General features: G+C 48.0%; 2 pseudogenes across 2 annotated transcripts; both read right to left on the reverse strand.

Annotated features, from left to right (window-relative positions):
- Positions 1-4089: 4089 nt before the first annotated feature.
- On the reverse strand, positions 4090-7230 carry LOC308436739 (H-2 class I histocompatibility antigen, Q10 alpha chain-like; annotated as a pseudogene). Its single transcript has 3 exons — positions 6972-7230; positions 6492-6767; positions 4090-4297 (listed from the first exon to the last, which is right to left on the reverse strand). The product of its transcript is annotated as an H-2 class I histocompatibility antigen, Q10 alpha chain-like (transcript).
- Positions 7231-11349: 4119 nt separating this feature from the next.
- On the reverse strand, positions 11350-14165 carry LOC308436740 (ornithine decarboxylase-like; annotated as a pseudogene). The gene is made up of 2 exons: positions 14045-14165; positions 11350-12651 (listed from the first exon to the last, which is right to left on the reverse strand). The product of its transcript is annotated as an ornithine decarboxylase-like (transcript).
- Between the last annotated feature and the right edge of the window lie 4810 nt (positions 14166-18975).

The following is an 18975-nucleotide window of genomic DNA, read 5'->3' on the forward strand; positions in this document are numbered from 1 at the left end:
CCCAACTGGGATCCGGAAAGTCTGGGTCCCGCGGGCGTAGACGCTGATTGGTTCCCTGGGATCTCCTCACCCAATGGGGGTGAGAGCTTTCTGTGCGTCATCAGTATCCAGGCGGAAAAACTAACACAGGTTAGGAGCAGAAGTGAAACTGGGGATTTGGGGAATCCCCAGCCCTGGGCTTCCCCGCCCCTGACCTCACTGCCTGGCAACTAAGACTTTGCCTGAAACCCTGTGCTGTGGACAGAGCGCTATTCCTCTTGATGTCTCTGAGTTCTAACCCAGAAGCTCTGGGACAGGAGAGACCCGCAAGCCAGACTCTCTCTGTCATCTCCTCCATCCTCTTCCTTCTTCTCTTCAGAGTCAGACCCTGGAGTCTTCTAGAAGAAAAGCCACTTCCGGGTATACCATGGCAACACAAGCCCCACAAGGACCCCACAGAGTCCAGGCTCTGTTCTCCTCAGAGGATGGCTCACACTGCCAAGCCTGAGTGCAGGACCCTCATCTGTAAAGAGGAGACTTTGCCTCTTCCCCCAGGATCTGTCTTCTCACCCTTGGGCTTAGACCCAGACTCCTGTTTATTCACAGAAGAAGCTTCTGTAGCTCCAGATGGGTGTTTGATTTACAAGGATCTTCATTCCCGGTCCTGAGATTGTCTGTGTGGACCTGGGTCATTGTCTCTGCACAGTAGACCCCTTGTCTTCTGGGAAGAGGATTTGGGATCAAAGGGAACATAAATTTTATGAATTACCCCCATTCTCCACAGTTTGTTCCAAGGTTCTCCACAGTTTGTTCCAAGGTTCTCCACTGTTTATCCAAACGTGGTTACCATCAGGAACTGTAGCTTACTGTACATCTGTCCTGTGGGATGTCCCATGCTCCGTTTTTTAACCCACCTGACCAATAGGGACATCCTCCATAGGTATTAACGTCCCTAAGGCATGGCGGGTCTGGTTGTCAAGGAAACAAGCAAAGGAATCAGCAGTGGCACTGGTGTACAGGATACATGATGGGTTTCTCACATCTGCTAGTGAGCAGTCAGTCTCCATCCCGAGGATCTGGTTCCTCCCAGGAGGTTTCCCTGACATTAAACAAGTATCAGGAGGGGTGCGGCTAGCCATGGAGGTCAGCAGGGTTACAACAGTCATGAGAATGGCGGAGAAGGAGCCTCTGGGGAGGTTGAGCGGGAACAGCTACACCAAGCAGTTTTCAGCAAAAGATCTGCAGACAAAGGACCTTCATGTTGTGATTGGTCATGATTCTGACCCAGTGACATTACACACACCGAAAGAACACCTAACAAAGAAGGCAAGAACTCCACCCTGTCGTCCTCAGGAACCTCGTGAGTGTGGCACTAAGAGAGAATTTGCCGCGTGGTAAGATCTGGCGGAAAGTGAGACTGTTATTAGGTAAAAAGAAAGCAGATGTTGAACTGGGCGCTGATCTGGATGAAGAGAGCGGAGTGTCTTCCTGCACACGAAGACAGAACATGGGGGTCACCGGCACAGTCTCTCCTGGGACTGTTTCAGACAAGCGGGAGAAATCAGAATTTTGGGTTTTACAAGCTACACTGAAAGCACTGGAATATGTGGTGTTTTAGATATTTGGGAGGAAGGTAATTCAAATAGCCGTCTGTCAACATTTTTTTCTTCCCCTTCAACTTCTGCATTTGTTGGATTTTAGTATTTAATGTGCTTTTCAGAAGTGAGTGCTTTCCTCAAGTTTTTATAAATACATATATAATTAGGAGTTGTGGGGGTTTGTTTTTGTCAACTTTGTTTATGAAACTGTAAATATTTATTAAAATGATGTTTGTAATTTTTTACAGGATCGAGTAGCTGTTACAAATTATACAATAAAAACTTGTGACTTATTTTATTTTTAAAAAAAGGTGCCGGTTTACTGGTTTACCGGCAGCACTTTGTGATCTCTCTCTGACCTGGTGCACGAACGTCCTACTCTGTGCTGCCAACTCTGGCTTCCTCTAGAGACTAGTTCCCAAGGTCACTGCTTTGTGTGCCCGCCCCACCCCCGCCACTTCTAACCCAGTTGGTCCACGGGCTGCAGAGCCTCCACCCACTCCAATGTGGCACCTCAATGTGCTGTTCCCTGTGTTAGTTCCGGCTCCTGTGGACCACGTACAACTTATGTTAATTCACATCAGCAGCGGCCTCTCCCCTCAGGCATCTCTCTCCAGGCAGAGGGCCAGCCACGAACTCAACCTACACTCCAACCAGCCCGAAAAAATCAAAGATTTAGAAACTGGTTATTTAACAATGGCCTCCTCTCAGATTTTCTCAGTAAATTTTACACTCCACAAAGCATCCACACCATAAACCCAGAGCCAAATGACATATAATTTTCCCATGTAGACAAGACAAATCATCCTATACAAAACCATCCCATAAAATATTCATTACAACCTGTGGCTGTGCAGAGAGACATGCAGCAGGGTGTCTTCCTCTCCCTCTTCTTGCCTCCTTCTTCTCTCCCTTCTCTATTCCTCATTCTAAAACTTTGCTCCCACCTACCCTTCCATCTTGTACAGTGACAGGCCTTGTGCCTGCCCCCGTTTAATTTCAACCACAGGGAGCAATGGCCCAGGAGACCTAAGGGAACTGCAGAACAGCAGCTCCAATGGTAGAAGAATGGGCTCAGGTAAAGAGGGCCAGCCGTAGACTAAAGACCGTGGCTAGAGGTGTCTCCACCTCTAAGAGTACCGGAGGGATGCTGGACACTCAACAGGCACTTCCTCAGAGACAGTGAAACCTTTACACTGACCAGAAAATGTACGCTTTGACTTTTCAAAAGTTACTTTTAATAAGGGTTCTTAAATGCTTTAATCTCTCTTCTTGGCCACTACCAAGCAGAAGTAGTGGGAAAGAACATTTACTAGGATATGGGGGAAGTGGACCTGTTTAGAAACATTCTTTGGAGCAATTTCAATCTGCATGGTTCAGCTCACAGGAATCACCAGCAGCTCAATCCATCACAAACACCTCCCAAAGTCTTGGTGTTTAGGAGTCGTTCCTTGGGCTGATTTCAGTCTCCAGTTGCCAGGACAGCAGCAGTGCAGTTTGGTGTTTTCAGGACAGCAAACAGGATCAGCAGAGGTGGCACAACCCAGCAGACACAGGCAGACTTCGCTGAGTCAGCACCAGCCAGTGGGACTGACCAGGACCAGCAGGGACGCCATTAGACTTGCTGCTGGACTCTCTCAATGAGAGGGAAGATCAGGGAAGACAAATACTCAACACCAGGTAAGCATTGCATAGCTAGTTATGCAGGCTGCCATCAGTGTCACTGAATCCTTTTACACTCCCAACAAGAATCCCGAGTCCTCCCACAGCTCAGACCTCGTGCCTCTGTCTCATCAAAACTCCATGTGAGTCTGGGTCAGGTGAAACTTCCACCTTTCTCTGCCAATTGGCCAAATCCACAGAAGTGACAAGAAGCCTCCAGACACCAGCATTTCTTTCTGTGAAGTCACAGCAAAGGAAGAGCAGTAAGGAATTGCCAGGTGATAATACCTGCTTCTTCCACCATCTGTTGGGTCTCATTTATATTCCTTCTTAATTAACATCTCTGTCCTTTCACATGCTTGCTTTACCCAAACATCCTCTCACCTGTGCCCCAGCAGACCCTCATTTGACATAACTGACTTAGGAAGAGGATGTTTCCTGTTCACAAAGAGGAATCTTACCTAATTGTTACTGGCACATGGGGTGTCAAGCAATCAGGGAGCCAGGAGGTAAGACTCCTGCAGGCAAACTGGAGATGGGGATAGGGTCCTACTGGGGTTCAGACCCAGGACTAGGAAGAGCACAGGCACCAGAAGAGCCTGTTCTAGTCACTGCACCAAAATGTAAGTGTTTCTGCTCAGATGGAGAATGTCCCAGGAGTCAGAAGCCCAGGAATCACACAGCCCTGAGGGAGAAGGTATCCCAGTGGAAGGGCACCTGAGACACAGGACCTCAGGAACCACATAGCCCTGAGAGGAAGCCTCCATGGGTGAGGGTGGGAAGCTCTTCCCAGATGTCACCAGCCTTTCTGAGGTGACATAAAGTTGAAACTTTAGGTTTCTTTAAAAAGTCAGTTGTACTCCACCACAGATGCCCACTTCTGGAAGGTTCCATCCCCTGAGGGCCTGGTCTCCACAAGCTCCATGTCCTGGGTCAGGTCCTCCCCATTCAACTGCCAGGTCAGGGTGATGTCAGCAGGGTAGAAGCCCAGGGCCCAGCACCTAGGGTGACTTCACCTTCAGATCTGGGGTGATGGGCTACATGGGCCTTTGGGGGATCTGTGTGGAAGATTTAAGAAGTCACACAGTTAATAAGATCAACTGAGATCTACACAAGACACATTTAAATCAATGATGACACTGAACTGTGTGTCTCACACTTCAACTGTCATCGCACTAGTGACCTGCAGGTAGAGCTGGTCCCCCAGCACAGAAGTGCACATTTTCCTGAGAGACTCAGAAACTAAGAGAGAATCCAAAGGAGCCAGCGGATCAACATGGCCGTCCTCATGTGATGCTCTATAGTGAAAGACCCCCACTTAGCAACAATAAATGCCATGTACACACGGTAGGCTAGGTCAGGGTCCCAGGTGGCCAAGCAAGATACCGGTTGGTGGCTAGCTTACAATAGACAAAGAAAGGAAGACACTCAGACAAGCCCAGCTTTCAGATAAGCTGCAGCCCCCAACTGGTACTAGGAGTTACTTCCTTGGAGCCATATTTCTGTCACCGTTCCCACACTTAGATAAGCCCAAAGCAATTATCCTTGGAAGCTGCATCCCCAACTGGTACCAGGAGTTGCTTCCTTTGAGCCATATTTCTGCCATAGTTCCCACACTTAGATAAGCCTAACACAACTAATCTCGGAAGCTGTAACCCCGGCTGGTACCAGGAGTTGTGTCCTTAGAGCCATATTTTTGGGCTCACTCCCTGGCCACATTTAAACTAGCCAATTAGAACCCGGTTACTATGTTTCTGCTTTTGTACTTTGCTTCTGCCCCCCAAACCCTATAAAAAGAAACTGTCCCTTGGTCTAGCGCGCCAGTCCTCTGAATAGGCTGTCGCCCACGGACGTCTGTGACCAATAAAACCCTCTTGCGACTTGCATCCAGTGGTCTCGGCTGATTCTTGGGTCCTGGGGTCTCCTCAGCTAAAGGTCCTCTCAACGAGGGTCTTTCAATAGCATGAGACAGGGAACCCAAAATGGAAGATGGAATGGAAAATATATAATTTAATATATGCTTGAGTTCACATTAAAATTAGAATTTAGGGCCATGTGCTACTGGAAGGCTGCCACCACAGAGTCTAACACTGTGGTCATCTTGCTGACCAGCATTAACTGTTGGCCCAAGTGATTAACTATCAGAAAGTGTGTAGCAGAAATGTGGTGAACTCTGACACTCAGCCAGAGAAAATGACTCCCAGATCCTGACTCTGGAGTGACAAGATACAGGTGTGTCACACAGGATCCCTGGAGTGTGCTGTGGAAGCCAGTGCAGCACTCACTGGAACACAGTGGGCTCACAGGGTGTGTGGATCTTCCCTCTCACTCCAGCCCTGGATTGTAGAAGACCCTGTCTCTCAGAAAGTCCAATTCCTGATTCACTGTGTGGAGAACTGTGACTTGTGGGGTCAGAGAAAGAGCAGGAGGCTTCTGGATGTTTAGTTCTGACAGGAAACAATCTAAGTTCACCAGAATCTCTCCATCAATGAGAACCCTGATTTAAGTTGTCTAATTATCCAGGTTAGCAGTTAACCTTGGCACTTGGGAGACTGATTCTAATGCTAATACAAGGGGGTGGAGAAACCGGATCACTCCAGTGCTGACAAAACTGACTAGAACCAAAATATACCTTGAAAAAAAAAAGCCAGTAAATAAAAAAGAAAGTACAAAATAAGAAGAAAAAAAGAAAAAGAAATTTGCTATTTATATTAGTTCAGGTACCCCCTAAGGGCTCATTGACTTTTCACCAGCATTGGGATAGAAATGGGGGAAGTCAAAGAAATGCAATTCTTACAGAAAGAGATCTCTGAGAATGTGTTCTTTGGAAAGTTCTAGAAACTGAGGGAAACAGCCTAGTGTGGAGCCCATGTCTCCTCTTAGGTAAAGAGGACTTCCAGTCCTGAGGTGTAAGGGCTGACACACTCAGCAGGACAGGGCTCAGTGTCCACAGACAGCGGGTGTGGGCAGCAAGGCGGCCTGGGAGAGGCCATGGCTGACTGAGGCTGAAGACTGGCAGGGGCTACTGTTGCTAAGTCCACAGAAATTCTCTCCTTCCCCCTGAGACAAACTTGGAACTCTCTAGGCTGAGCCCTGGGAGTCAGTGCAGTCACTGAGAGGAGGGATCAGGAGACCCAGGGACACTCTTTCCCTCTGAGACAGGGGCATCACCCCAGCTGAGGGTTTCTTCTTCCCCAAGACTGAGCCCCAGCCCGAGGGCAGAGGGAGGAGCTCTGCCCGCGGCCCTAGCACCTGAGCGCAGCAGCGTCTCCTTCCCGAGCTCCAGGTATCTGCGGAGCCACTGCACGCACTCGCCCTCCAGGTAGGCCTTGTAATAATCTGCATAACCAGCCTGCTTCCACTTGTGTCGGGTGATGAGCGCCGCCGTGTCCGCCGCCGTCCACGTTTTCAGGTCTCCGTTCAGGGCGATGTAATCGAGGCTATTGTAGGCAAATTGATTACATCCGTGGAGGAAACTCCCCTCTGACCCCAAGTCACAGCCAGACATCTTTTGTATTGTGTGAGAGCCTGCGGGATCCCACGGTCGGCCCCGCCCACCCGCCCGGCCCCGCCCACCCGCCCGGCCCCGCCCACCGCGGATTCCTGCAAACTGAAAGGGAAACCGGTCCGGTGTTGGTTCTGCTCCTGAACCTCGGACTTGGGACCCAGGAGAACTCCGTCCCTAACGTCAAGACGTGGAGGGGTCGTGATCTGCGACCCGGGGTCACTCACCGCCCTCGCACTGGTTGTAGTAGCCGAGCAGGGTCTTCAGGTTCCCCCGGAAACTCTGCTCGCGGCCCTTGGCTTTCCGTGTCTCCTCCTCCCAATACTCGGGCCCCTCCTGCTCCATCCACCGCGCGCGCGGCTCCATCCTCGGATTCTCCGCGTCGCTGTCGAAGCGCACGAACGGTGTGTCGTCCACGTAGCCGACTTCCATGTACCGGGGCTCCCCGAGGCCGGGCCGGGACACGGCGGTGTGGAAATACCTCATCCAGTGTGAGCCTGGGGGCGGCGCGCGGTGAGACCCGACCTCCTCCCGGGACCCCGGGCGGGTGCGCGGGCCGGGAGGGGAGCAGGGCGCGGGGTCAGGACGCGGGTGGAGAAGGGCGGAGGGTCAGGTGGGCGACGCGGGGACGCGGCTTCCCTGGTGCCGCCCCGGCCCCTCCCCGCAGAGGCTGTTTCCCTCCCGACCCCGCATTCACCGGCGCGGGTCTGGGTCGGGGCCAGGGCGGCCGCCAGCAGCAGGAGCAGCGATCACTCTGATTGGTTCCCTAAGAGCACCTTCCAATGTACCTGAGACTCCCTTCCTTAGGAAGTCAGAGAGGGCATCAGAGCCCCAGGAGCTGTACAGGTGGCTGTGAGCAGCCTTGTGGGTGCTGCTCCAAGACAAGGAAAGGACAGGACTGTGCTGCTGGCGACGGTGGTGTCTGAGACACATCAGAAGAGAGCATCAGATCTCATTACAGATGATTGTGAGCCATTTCCTGGTTGCTGGGATTTGAACTAGGACTTTTGGAAAAGCAGTCAGTGCTTTTAACCACTGAGCAAGTCTCCTGCCCAACTCTAACCTTTTAAGATCTTAACATAACAATAGTATAGAGAGAGAAACAATCTGACCCATTTTTCATTTTTACATACACCTTCAATCGCTTTCATATAACTTTACAAATTGCCTTTGCAGACATTAAAACACCTCCTTAGACCCTCATAAATTCCAGTAAAAGCACCTTAGACCTTTAAAACTCCCATTTGCAGATCTCAAAGCACCTTTTTTAAAGATCCTGCAACTTGCTTAACCTCTCATATCCTTAGAGGTACATGAACATTACAGTTTTTTCTATCCAATTATTCACCACAAGACACAGCTGGTTGGATACTGAGAGCAGTCCTTGTAAAACAACTTCCTTTACACAAAGGAATAGTAAAAAGTTACATTGACATCTGTTGTGGGAATGTATCTCCTCTTAGAATCTGGTAACAATGTGATCAGTGTCTAGACCTGTGGCAATTCTAGGAAAGGGTCCCATGATTTTCACACAGGAAGAGAACTGAGAAACACCTGAAGCCTGTGTTGTTGCTGGTGGTTAAACTGACAAAGCTTTCCCTGGTCAACACCAACGGAGATCTTAGAATGAATTGCACCTGAGTAAGCAGGAAGTATGGAACAAGCAGCTTCAAGATTTATTAAAACTGACAGATGTATCTGAATCCTAGACAATCACTGATCCTCCTCTGGGGTAGTATTGATTTCATTGGGGACAGAGGAGCCAGGGCAGCATGAATCTTCCCTGCCTGGTCCAAAAGGTCCAAATACTGTCCATTAATGGAGGACCCTGGGGGATCAGCCCATCTTGTCCAAGTAAAACAAGGAAATCCCAGGTCCTGCTTGTCCACAGTTAGGACAAGATCCTTGTGACACACAAGATGAAGGGCAGATTTTCACACACTGACTGGCTTTGTCACATTTAAAGCAACCTCAAGTGGAGTTCTCTATCCCATCATCGTCTGTGAAGACCTGGGGGTCACTTCTAGTAGCTGGGGAGGGGGGTTGTCTCTGGCATAGCAAGCTATTTCCATAAATATTTTAAGTGTCACATTCAGCAGATCTCTGAAAGGTTTGGGGACTGTTGGCTACTAAGGATGTCTACACTGTACAACCTTTCCTTGTTTCTAGTAATTTTGCAAACTTTACAGGAGGATAAATAAACTTTTTTCTGTTCTTTACTTGCATGTGCTAATTGTCCTCAACAGTTTACAGTAAGTCAGTAACTTTCCTAAGATTAAGATGTTGCAACTTTAACTCTGTTTGAACCTTAGTAATTTGAGGTGAAGATCCTTTATGTCTAAATAAACCGTAAATGCAGAAACTTTAGTCCACGGGAGCCTGGTATCTTTCTTTTAACTGTGCCATTATAAATTCCGACAGTTTTTGTTTTACTCAGTTTCTCCAAATAGATGTGACTTAAGAAGGTGAGCAAGGAGAAATAGCTAGACAAATCTCACTGTGAAGCTGAAGGGGCCTTAGAAATATTTAACATGAATCAGTATAACTTATTTATCAAATATAACAGGTTGGTGAGGTGTCTGAGGAGTTACACGCACTGGCCTCTCTTCCAGAGGACCCAGGTTCACTTCTCAGCAACCACACTGCAGCTCACAATGGTCTGTAACTATGGTCCCAGGGCTCTGACACAGGAAGACAAGAAAGCGTGTGATGTCCATAAACTCTAACATGACATTTTATACTAAATCCTTATTCTACCAACATGTGCTTATCTATATTTTATAGCAGCCATTCCTTAGTTTTCCGTAGCTCAGGAATTGGTGAGTTTCCTGATCAGGGATTGGTAGCTTCTTTTCATCCCTTTCCCTGCACTGGGCCCTTGGAGATGGCTGTCAGCAAAGATGCCTCCATGGTGATGAGGACACGGTGGCTAAGATAGCCACAAGCCACACATTTAAAGATTTCTCTGTACCTACCCTGTAACTATCTACCCTGATGTTACAAGTTTCTTTTCTCTTGTTGAATTTATTACAGGAAATTGACAGCGGAATGCTGTATGATATTTCCCACGGTCACTAGGCGGTGATGCAGTGAAGGCAAGGGTGGAGGGAACAGTCACTGTTTCTACAGATGAAAGACCCCCTCCTGCTTTAGCTGCAGTAAAGCCATTTCGTGCTAGGCCCAGAGCAGGCAGGGATAAAAAATACTGAAACAAAAGTGAGCCAGAGGACAGCCCAGTCTCTGTCAGAACAAAAATATCTGCAGTTGGACCAAGGCAAGGACAGAGCAGGCAGGGATAAAAAATACTGAAACAAAAGTGAGCCAGAGGACAGCCCAGTCTCTGTCAGAACAAAAATATCTGCAGTTGGACCAAGGCAAGGACATCCTGCCACACATGTTGAGGCAAGGACATCCCGCCACACATGTTGAAGCAAGGACGAAAAACAACTCCTTGTCCCAAAGGAGGGGCCAAGGCTGCCCTCCTCTTCCGAGAACTTGTGTCTGTAAGGCTGTGCAGGCTGGGTCGGGGTCCCAGGTGGCCAAGCAGGATACCGGTGGGCAGCCAGCTAGCAATAGACAAAGAAAGGAAGACATTCAGACAAGCCCAGCTTTCAGATAAGCTGCAGCCCCCGACTAGAACCAAGAGTTGTGTCCTTGGAGCCATATGTCTGCCATAGTTCCCACACTTAGATAAGCCCAAGGCAACTATTCTCAGGAGCTGCAGCCCCAGCTGGTATCAGGAGCTGTTTCCTTAGAGCCATGTCCTTGGGCTCACTCCCTGGCCACATTTAAACTAACCAATTAAAACCCTGTTGCTATGCTTCTGCTTCTGTACCTTGCTTCTGCCCCCCAAGCCCTATAAAAAGGAGACTGCCCCTGTATCCAGCGCGCAAGTCCTCCAAGAGACTGTGCGCCCACAGGTACCTGTGTATCTAAATAAACCTCTTGCTACTTGCATCCGAAGTGAGTGGTCTCGCTGTTCCTTGGGACGGGTCTCTTCAGACGGAAGATACCCTCCGGGGGTCTTTCACAGACAAGGTTCAAAATTCCTCAGATGTCCTCCTTAGGACATGGCCAGGCCAACAGGTCACTAGGCAGATGACATCCCTTAAAAGACTCTGGGCACTAAGTCCACAGCCAATTGAAACCCCTTGGGATGGGCTGAGCACACTAATGTAGAGAGGGCACAGCCCCGGGCCTTCCACCTCTCCTGTGCTGGGCTGGGCGAGACTCACTATGATACAGCAGCCGTGCAGAAGTGTGTGCCTTCTTTAAGGGATACGTGCAAACATTCCCGATGCCCAGTTAGTTCAACATTCTTTATTTCCAAATGGGTCACAATGTAAGCTTTTGGCCCATTCTGCAACATACAAGCCACAAATGCTTGCTCAGCAGCCGAGGGGCACGCGTTAGAATCATGTCTGAAAAGAGAATAAAAATCCACATAAATATTTAGAGTTTATATAGGAACACAGTATGACCTCCAACTCCTAGTCTTCCATTCAGCATTGGCGCCAACCCTGCTCTTACAGACATTAAACTAGCAGTAACTAAGTTAAATGGTCCCCCAAATGCCTTAATTCAGGCTAAGCTTGCAGGTAAGAGCTACAAGAATGGCGTCTGCACATGGATAGTAGCAGAAGCACAGGCTGTGGGTGACGGTCCATCCCACTCTCCTGGGCACAGGACATGGGCAGAGTGCCAACCTCCTGCTCCTGCTCTTCCTGCGGGAAGCCATGCTTCTGGATCTGTGTCATGAGCTGCCACAGTGGCTGTGACATTACAGTAGATGTTTGGCCTCTGGAACTCATTGAAAGTAGAAGCAGCAGCAACAGTGTGTGTGCGCCATGTTCTCAAACAGCATCCACTCACCCACATGCACTGCAGGCAGGGCACAGCGCTGAGGATTCCATCAAGGCCGTCACACGCTGGCCCCAGATGCTGCATAAGTGATACTTCTCCTCTGGCGTGGGTCTCTTCTGCAGCAGGGCCTCCACATGTGCAGGATCATAGAGAATGCAGTTAAACGGTTCACACGCTCCATCATTCACACGAAGGTTTGCTCGTTTACCTCGTCTTCATCAGAGACAGCTGCTCCTTCTATAATTTTTTGTTAGTTTCTTTGTTCCTTGTTTGTGGCAATGATGTTCACCGAAAGTGTGACGGCTGATGACATAGTATCCCCCTGGCTCAGCTCTGATCCTCACTCCAGAGTCTGGTGGGAAGAACTTGTCCAGAGCTGGGTGATCACTCTGGTGAACTCTTCAAATGTAAGCTTTGTATCTTCAGGTCCAGGAGAGCCGCCACCAATATCAAGCAGAGACCTGCTAAAACCAGCTTCTGGTCCCATGTCAGAGGCACAGACACTGTCTGCAGGAAGGTCACAGGGTCAGCACATCCACTGCCCACATGGACGCTGACAGAAATGACGTCAATATTTAGCTCTTCTGCCTGTTCCAAGAGCAGCCTGCTGGTGTTGAGTGTGGCACCAAACTTAACACCGAGGTGACAAACGGCTTTGGAGTCTCAGTGTCAATCCCCAAAACCACCTTTGCTTTGGGTGCTCTGTCGACTTTCATCAATTCAACTTCACTGTCAAGGTCGTCACTGGGACTCTATTACTGGCAGCAAACTTGATCTGAGACACTTGTTACAAGGGTTTGCGTAGAGAATCCTCTCTGGAGGCACCCAGTCCCCTGCACCAACTGTACATCAGTCTGGCTTGCTCAGTCCCAATGGCAGCCAGGGTGCTCACTATGGCTCTGCTGTCATTACACGTGACTGTGTGAAAGGGAGTAACTCGGGGAAGAGCTTTCAGCCGCCTCAGATGCTTCTTCAGAATGTCTCCGAGGCCTGCAACATAGAGAGCATTCTTATCTTCAGAGGAAGACACTTCTGGCTCCCAAACTGCAACAAACTTACAGAGCCATGGACGGTAACTTAGAAACCAGGATGTTTACATTGTGTGATGGTGGGGGAGAGACAAACAGTTTGTAGAAAAGAGAAATTGGGAATAGGGAAGTCTCCATTTCTGTAATTTCTCCTAGTATTTGTAAAGATCCTGAATAATTTCAGGATAAATGGTGCCATTGGGGGTTGCTCATATTATTTAATTCAGGTAAATTGAGGACAATTTTGATTTACAGGTAAAGAAATTTATGGCTCCTCAGGTTTGGTTTCAGATGTACTGGGTGTATGTTTCTAAGAAGCATCCATCACAAAGGAATGTGAGGGTTGGAAAGATCCTGCTCCCCAGGGGGACAAAGGGGAAGCAGGATGTCATGGCAGCCATGGGTGCCCCCAGAGTCAGGGACAACAAAATGAGGACCAAGCCGTTCAGTGGGTCATCACACAACTCAGCAGCCAGCAGTGTAGCCGGGCTTAGCTTAGGAATCTCAGTGCCGGGTTCCAGGACTTGTTAGAAGCCAGAAGTAGGACAAGAACCGAGCTCTCATAGAGGATCTTGTCCAGAGGAAAGGGTTGGGAATCGAGTATCTAAAGCCGCAAGGGCCTAGAGGCGTTTCAGGGTTACAGTTGCAAGTTACAGTCAGCTTGAAAGTGAGAGTGGTCAGAGAGGGCAGGAAGGGTCACAGTCCCACTAGGGCCTAAGGAAAAAAACCACAAGGGCCTAGAGGAGCTGTGTGATCGCACCTTCTAAGGGAAGGTAGACAAAGGGATGGTAGGAGCGCCATGCCCCAGGAGACATAAGAGCAGAAGAGCAGCTGCAATGGCAGGAGAATGGGGTCAGGAGATGAGGGGCAGATGTGGCCTTAAAGACTGTGGCTGAAGATTCCTTCACCTCTGATAGGCGATCGCTACAAATGGTGCCGAGATCCCGGGAACAAGAAACATCTGAGGCACACTCAAAGACCCCAGTACGTTGGAGGATTCAGAACTACACAGCGTGGGTATAGTCCGGTAAGTATCACAGAAGGTGTACCGGATTGCTCTGAGAGGTATGCCTCCATTTGGTGTAGATCCGCTGTGCGTTGGGTTAGCTTTCCCTGTCTTGGTCGTTATTGTGCTGCTTATCTGCTATTGTCTCAATTGTCATCGCCCTGGGAAAGAGTGTATTTGTTGGGAATAGAAAAGCTGGTACCACGAGCATAGATAGAGTCGCTAGCCCCGTGTGTAAGTTCTTGTGTAGCTAAACAAGCGACATGGGAAATTCACCATCTAAAGCTATGATATCTGCTCTCGAAGCATTACTAAAAGAAAGGGGGGTTGAAGATTTCGGAATCAAACTTGGGACGTTTTATAAAAGAAGTAGATAAGATGGCACCTTGGTTTGGTTTGTTACCACAGGTTCTCTCAATTTTACAAAGTTGGTCTAAGTTGGGGCGCGATATAGAAAGGGCCACAGAAGAAAGGACTTTAGCCTCGGGGATAAGGCCAATATGGAAGTTGGTAAAAGCTTGCATGCAAGACAAAAAATGTGAGGTACAAGTTAGACAGGGACAAAAGGTGTTATCGGATTACCAGGAGAGCATGTCAGAAACAGAGCGAGAAAAGAAATTAGGAGCGCGAGAGAAAAACCCGTTAAAGGGAAAAGAAAAAAAGAGAGTGCACAAAGAACAAAAAGGACCAGAGGAAGAAAAGCGCGGAGCAAAGCCGCTTTACCCTCTGGCAGAGTTAGAGCTCCTCAAGCTGATGAGTTCTGAGGAGTCTGGGCTTTCTGAAAGTGAAAAGGAGGATTTAGAAAAAGCTGCCACTGAATACGAAGTGGAGCGCTATAGTCCAGAAAGCCTTGTTAAGATGGCGGCTAGTGCGCCACCGCCGCCGCTGTATCATAATAAAGGCGGAAGTGTGTGTAAGTTCTCCTTCTGCTCAGAAAAGACACGTAGAAAATTACAACAAATGTTTCCCGTGTTTGAGGATGCAAACAATGTTAGATTCCACCAACCTTTAGAACTTAAACAAGTGAAAGAGTTAGCAGAATCTGTGAGAACGTATGGCGTTAATGCTAATTATATACAGTCTCAAATTGAGAGGTTAGCAAGTACAGCAATGACTCCTGCTGATTGGATGCAAGTGACAAAGGCCTGTTCATCAATGGGTCAGTACTTAGAATGGAAATCTATTTGGCATGACTATTGTCTAACCCAAGCTCGCGCTAACTTGGCAGCGGGACAAGCTGCTTGGACCTTTGACATGTTAACAGGGCAGGGTCAGTGGTCCAACAATCAAACGGCTTTTCCTTTGCCAGTATATGAGCAGATTAATATGACAGCAGTAAAAGCATGGAAAAATCTGCCAAATAGAGGGGAGGTCAGAGGAAATCTTACAAAAATAATACAAGGAGCTACTGAACCTTTTTCGGATTTTGTTGCTCGCATGATGGAAGCAGCAGGTAGAATATTTGGGGATCATGAAACTGCCATGCCTCTTATAGAACAGTTGATATATGAGCAGTGTACTAGAGAATGTAGAAATGCCATAACCCCATGGAAGGCTAAATGATTACAGGCCTGGATGAAGGCATGCAGAGAGATAGGTGGGCCGCTCCCCAGTGCAGGTCTGGCAGCAGCTGTTTTGGCTGCCCATAAAAGGAAAGAGATCACCTGTTACAAATGTGGTAAACGGGGACATGTACAAAAACAATGTAGACAGGAAATAACTCAGTTCAGACAGGAGAAGACTCCAGGGATGTGTCCAAAGTGCAGAAAGGGAAGACATTGGGCTAATGAATGCAGATTTGTAAGAGATATGCAAGGACGACTGCTTACCCCAAATAATCGAGAGTCAAAAAATGGACAGAGGGGCCCATGTCCCCAGGGCCCACAAATGTATGGGGCAGTTCAGTCTTCTGTATCTCTCCATCCACCGAATCCCCGCGCAGAGCCACTTCAGGTTCGACAGGACTGGACCTCCGTGCCACCACCAGAACAGTATTAACACCCCAGATGGGATGCCAACCTGTCGCTGTAGATTTTAAAGGACCCTTACCAAAAGATACTGTAGGGCTATTACTAGGGAGATCATCTTCTACCTTAAAAGGCTCAGTAGTGCATCCTGGAGTTATTGATCAAGATTATACTGGACAGATAAAAGCTATGTGTTCCTCCCCACGAGGAATCTTTGCCATTTCACCAGGAGATCGGATAGCTCAGTTATTAGTGTTGCCAAGTTGTCATAGAATGTATCCTAGCTCCGATAAAATTAGAGAAAATCAGGGCTTCGGTTCCTCAGGTACAGATGGAGCTTTCATATCATTACAATTAGATCAACCCCCTACGCTCACATTACAAGGGAGATATCCAAGGCAATTTCTTGCCAACTGGAAGCAAAATGGGACCAACTTGAGACCTTATAGCAAAAAGTATGAGCTGTTTGCCTCAGGTCAGCTAAGTAATAAGAAACAAGCAGAAAAGCCTCAACTAAGGAAAACTTGCCTTCATATTACATAAATATAATAATGCTCAACCTGTAAAATTGTACCAGTGGAAAATTCTTCACAGGGAATGTCAAACACTCCAACACCGTGTCAGTATTTAATGCAACAACTACTAGAAATACTTTGTAGGCAGTTTCTTCAATTTGTTATTTACCACTACACGGATGATATGTTGGTGGCTGATTCTGATGCAGATACTTTAGGAAAAATGTTTGGTGAAACTAAAAGAAATTTGCCTTGTTGAGGTTTGCAGATTGCTTCTGAAGAAACATTACAGATAGGATATTCTGTTCACCATTTGCATTATAAATTAAGCCAAAAAATTCAACCCCAGAGGATACACATTGGAAAGTATCAATTGTAAAATCTCAATGAGATTCATAATTTAATAGGAGGTTGTCTGTGTCTCCTCAATCTAGCTTTTCTGTTTGAGTTTTGCTTTAGGTTTGGTTTGTGCTTGCAGGCTTCAGAGAGCCACAGTTAGGGGGAGGGGAGTGGGTGGGGACGGCCTGGAGGACGCTCCAGCCTCTCAGGCTCCAGTTCTGGCATGAGCCAGTGGAGCCCCCAGGTAACTCTGGATCTAACAGCAACAACTACAGTAAAAGAAACTAACGCTTCGATGTGGGGGGCTGTTCAGAGGATTCCCGCTTCCTTAGTGTGGCCCTACTTCAGTGTGACCCGGACAGCTTCAGGACACGTGAAGCCGGCCAGCAGTTCCTGGACTCTGCAGTCTGCAGTCTGGAGGGACATTGGACACAGCCCATTCTGTCCCCACGACCTCTGGGACCCGCGATACCGCTCAAGGCCGCCAGAGGGCAGCAGGACACAGGAGTCGGAGCCGGTCAGGTTCAGGATCACCTAACCGGCTGCGAGCTTTAACTGCTGGGGAAGGCAGGGAGTTTCTCCTATGCCCTCTTCATACCGAAGCAGCCAGGGATTTTCCCTTCAGCCCTAAATCCTCTGTTCTGCGGTTTTCACGGGTCCTTTTGATCTTCGGGCTGAAACACAACTTCTTACTGAGATTACACCTCAGGCCTCTTCCCCGATTGTTACTCGACATCACATTCTCCAGTCTCTGTGACATAAACACACACACACACATACAAACACCCACACTAACAATGTGATCCTGCACTTGGCATACTGAGGTGAGGCAGGAGGATCAAGAACACAAGGTCAGGACTGGAGAAATGACTCAGAGGTGGAGAGCACTAACTGCTCTTCTTTAGGGGTCAACCACAGATGCAGTCACAATACTGTACATAATAAATAAATAAATATTAAAAGAAGAATTTAAGGTCAACCTGAGCTACAAGACATAACCACACAAACAGCATAAACGAACGAACACACAGTCTTCATAGAGAAAAAACATTCTCTCATAAGACAGTTTCCATGAAAATATCACACGACCCAACTGAGTCTCAAAAGAAACTAGAAATTTCCATTTCAGGCCAGGTTCTCCTAGATTAGGTCCTCAGAACAGCTGGCTGCATGTCTGAAGTGGTTCTGACTCCCTCTGCCTCCAACACACACCCCACAGCTGGGGAGTGCCCTCCTTCACACACTGTACACATACAGTGATAGTTTAAATACACAACACATAAAATAGATAAAATCCTGTGATAATCCTTGAAGGGGTTGCCCTTCAATCCTTCTGGAAGCTTCTCATCACAATGTTCGTTTTGGACACAGGAAAAAAATGCCCACTGAAAAGTCTGGAGGAAAACTTGACAAAATTTACATGTATGTGTTTCTGTGTCCTTCAACATGGGACCATCATGGTTCCTTTTTATTTTTATTACAACGATTTAATAATTATGTGTAGGGATGTGCGTGATGTACCTGTGAGGCTCAGAGGAGAACTTACGGGAGTCAGGTCTCTCCATTCACCATGTGGCTTCCTTGGATCAAACTAAGGGAGCCAAGCTTGGTGGCAAGAACGTTTACACTCTGAGCCATCTTGATGGTCACCCTTAAGACAGTTGGTTTTGGACGTTTTCTTTAGAAAGTTCCTTCATTCCTGGACTTGTCACTGACAAAAGGTGCCAACCATAATATTAGTAAAAGCATTTACTGCTGAGATAGGTGCCAGCATTGTCTTGGGTGACTCTGGAGAACCAAGCCTTCCTACCCAGGTACCATCCATGGCACTGCCAGCCAGCTGCTGCCTGTGAGAGGCCAAATCATTTAAATTCAGATTCCATTCCAGAGAACTAAATCCAGAGAACTAAATTCAACAGGTTCCAAGTGTTAGTTCCCAGGTTATCTCCTAACAAAACCTGAGCATAGCTCCAGTCTCTAGGCTAACCCACAACAGGACCTGCATCTCCAAGTTACACCCATAACAAACATGTGCCCCAAGGTTACAAGCCCACCCCTGCCTAATGACCTCCAGTGCAGAGGGAAACAGAAATTATGTTTATGATATGACTCCCTGCACCTGCCAATTATGTTAAAGGCCATAGCAACTTTCCAAAGAGATGCTTACACACGTACCCCAATTTGCTGCTTACTATAAAGCCTTCACTGTAGGAAGCCGTTGGCGCCAATAGATGGTGCCAGCTTCCCGCCCATTATTCAGCCTACAAAAACCTTTCCCCTCGTGTTGCTTGGCAACCACATGGTCATAGCCCAATCTCGGGACATGTGAATGAGCTACTGGAGGATGCACCAATCAGGTAGCAACACAAGTCTCTTAGGCATATATAGCAGTGCATTTCTCTCCCACGTGGAGAGAGAGACGAAAGAGAGAGACTCGGTAAGAGAGATTCGGGAGAGAAGACCAGGTAGGGGAGATGCCCTGACCAGGAGAGATCGAGGGTTTAGGAGGAGAT

Source organism: Micromys minutus, assembly GCF_963924665.1.
Source record: "Micromys minutus genome assembly, chromosome: 25".
NCBI classification, from domain to species: Eukaryota; Metazoa; Chordata; class Mammalia; order Rodentia; family Muridae; genus Micromys; species Micromys minutus.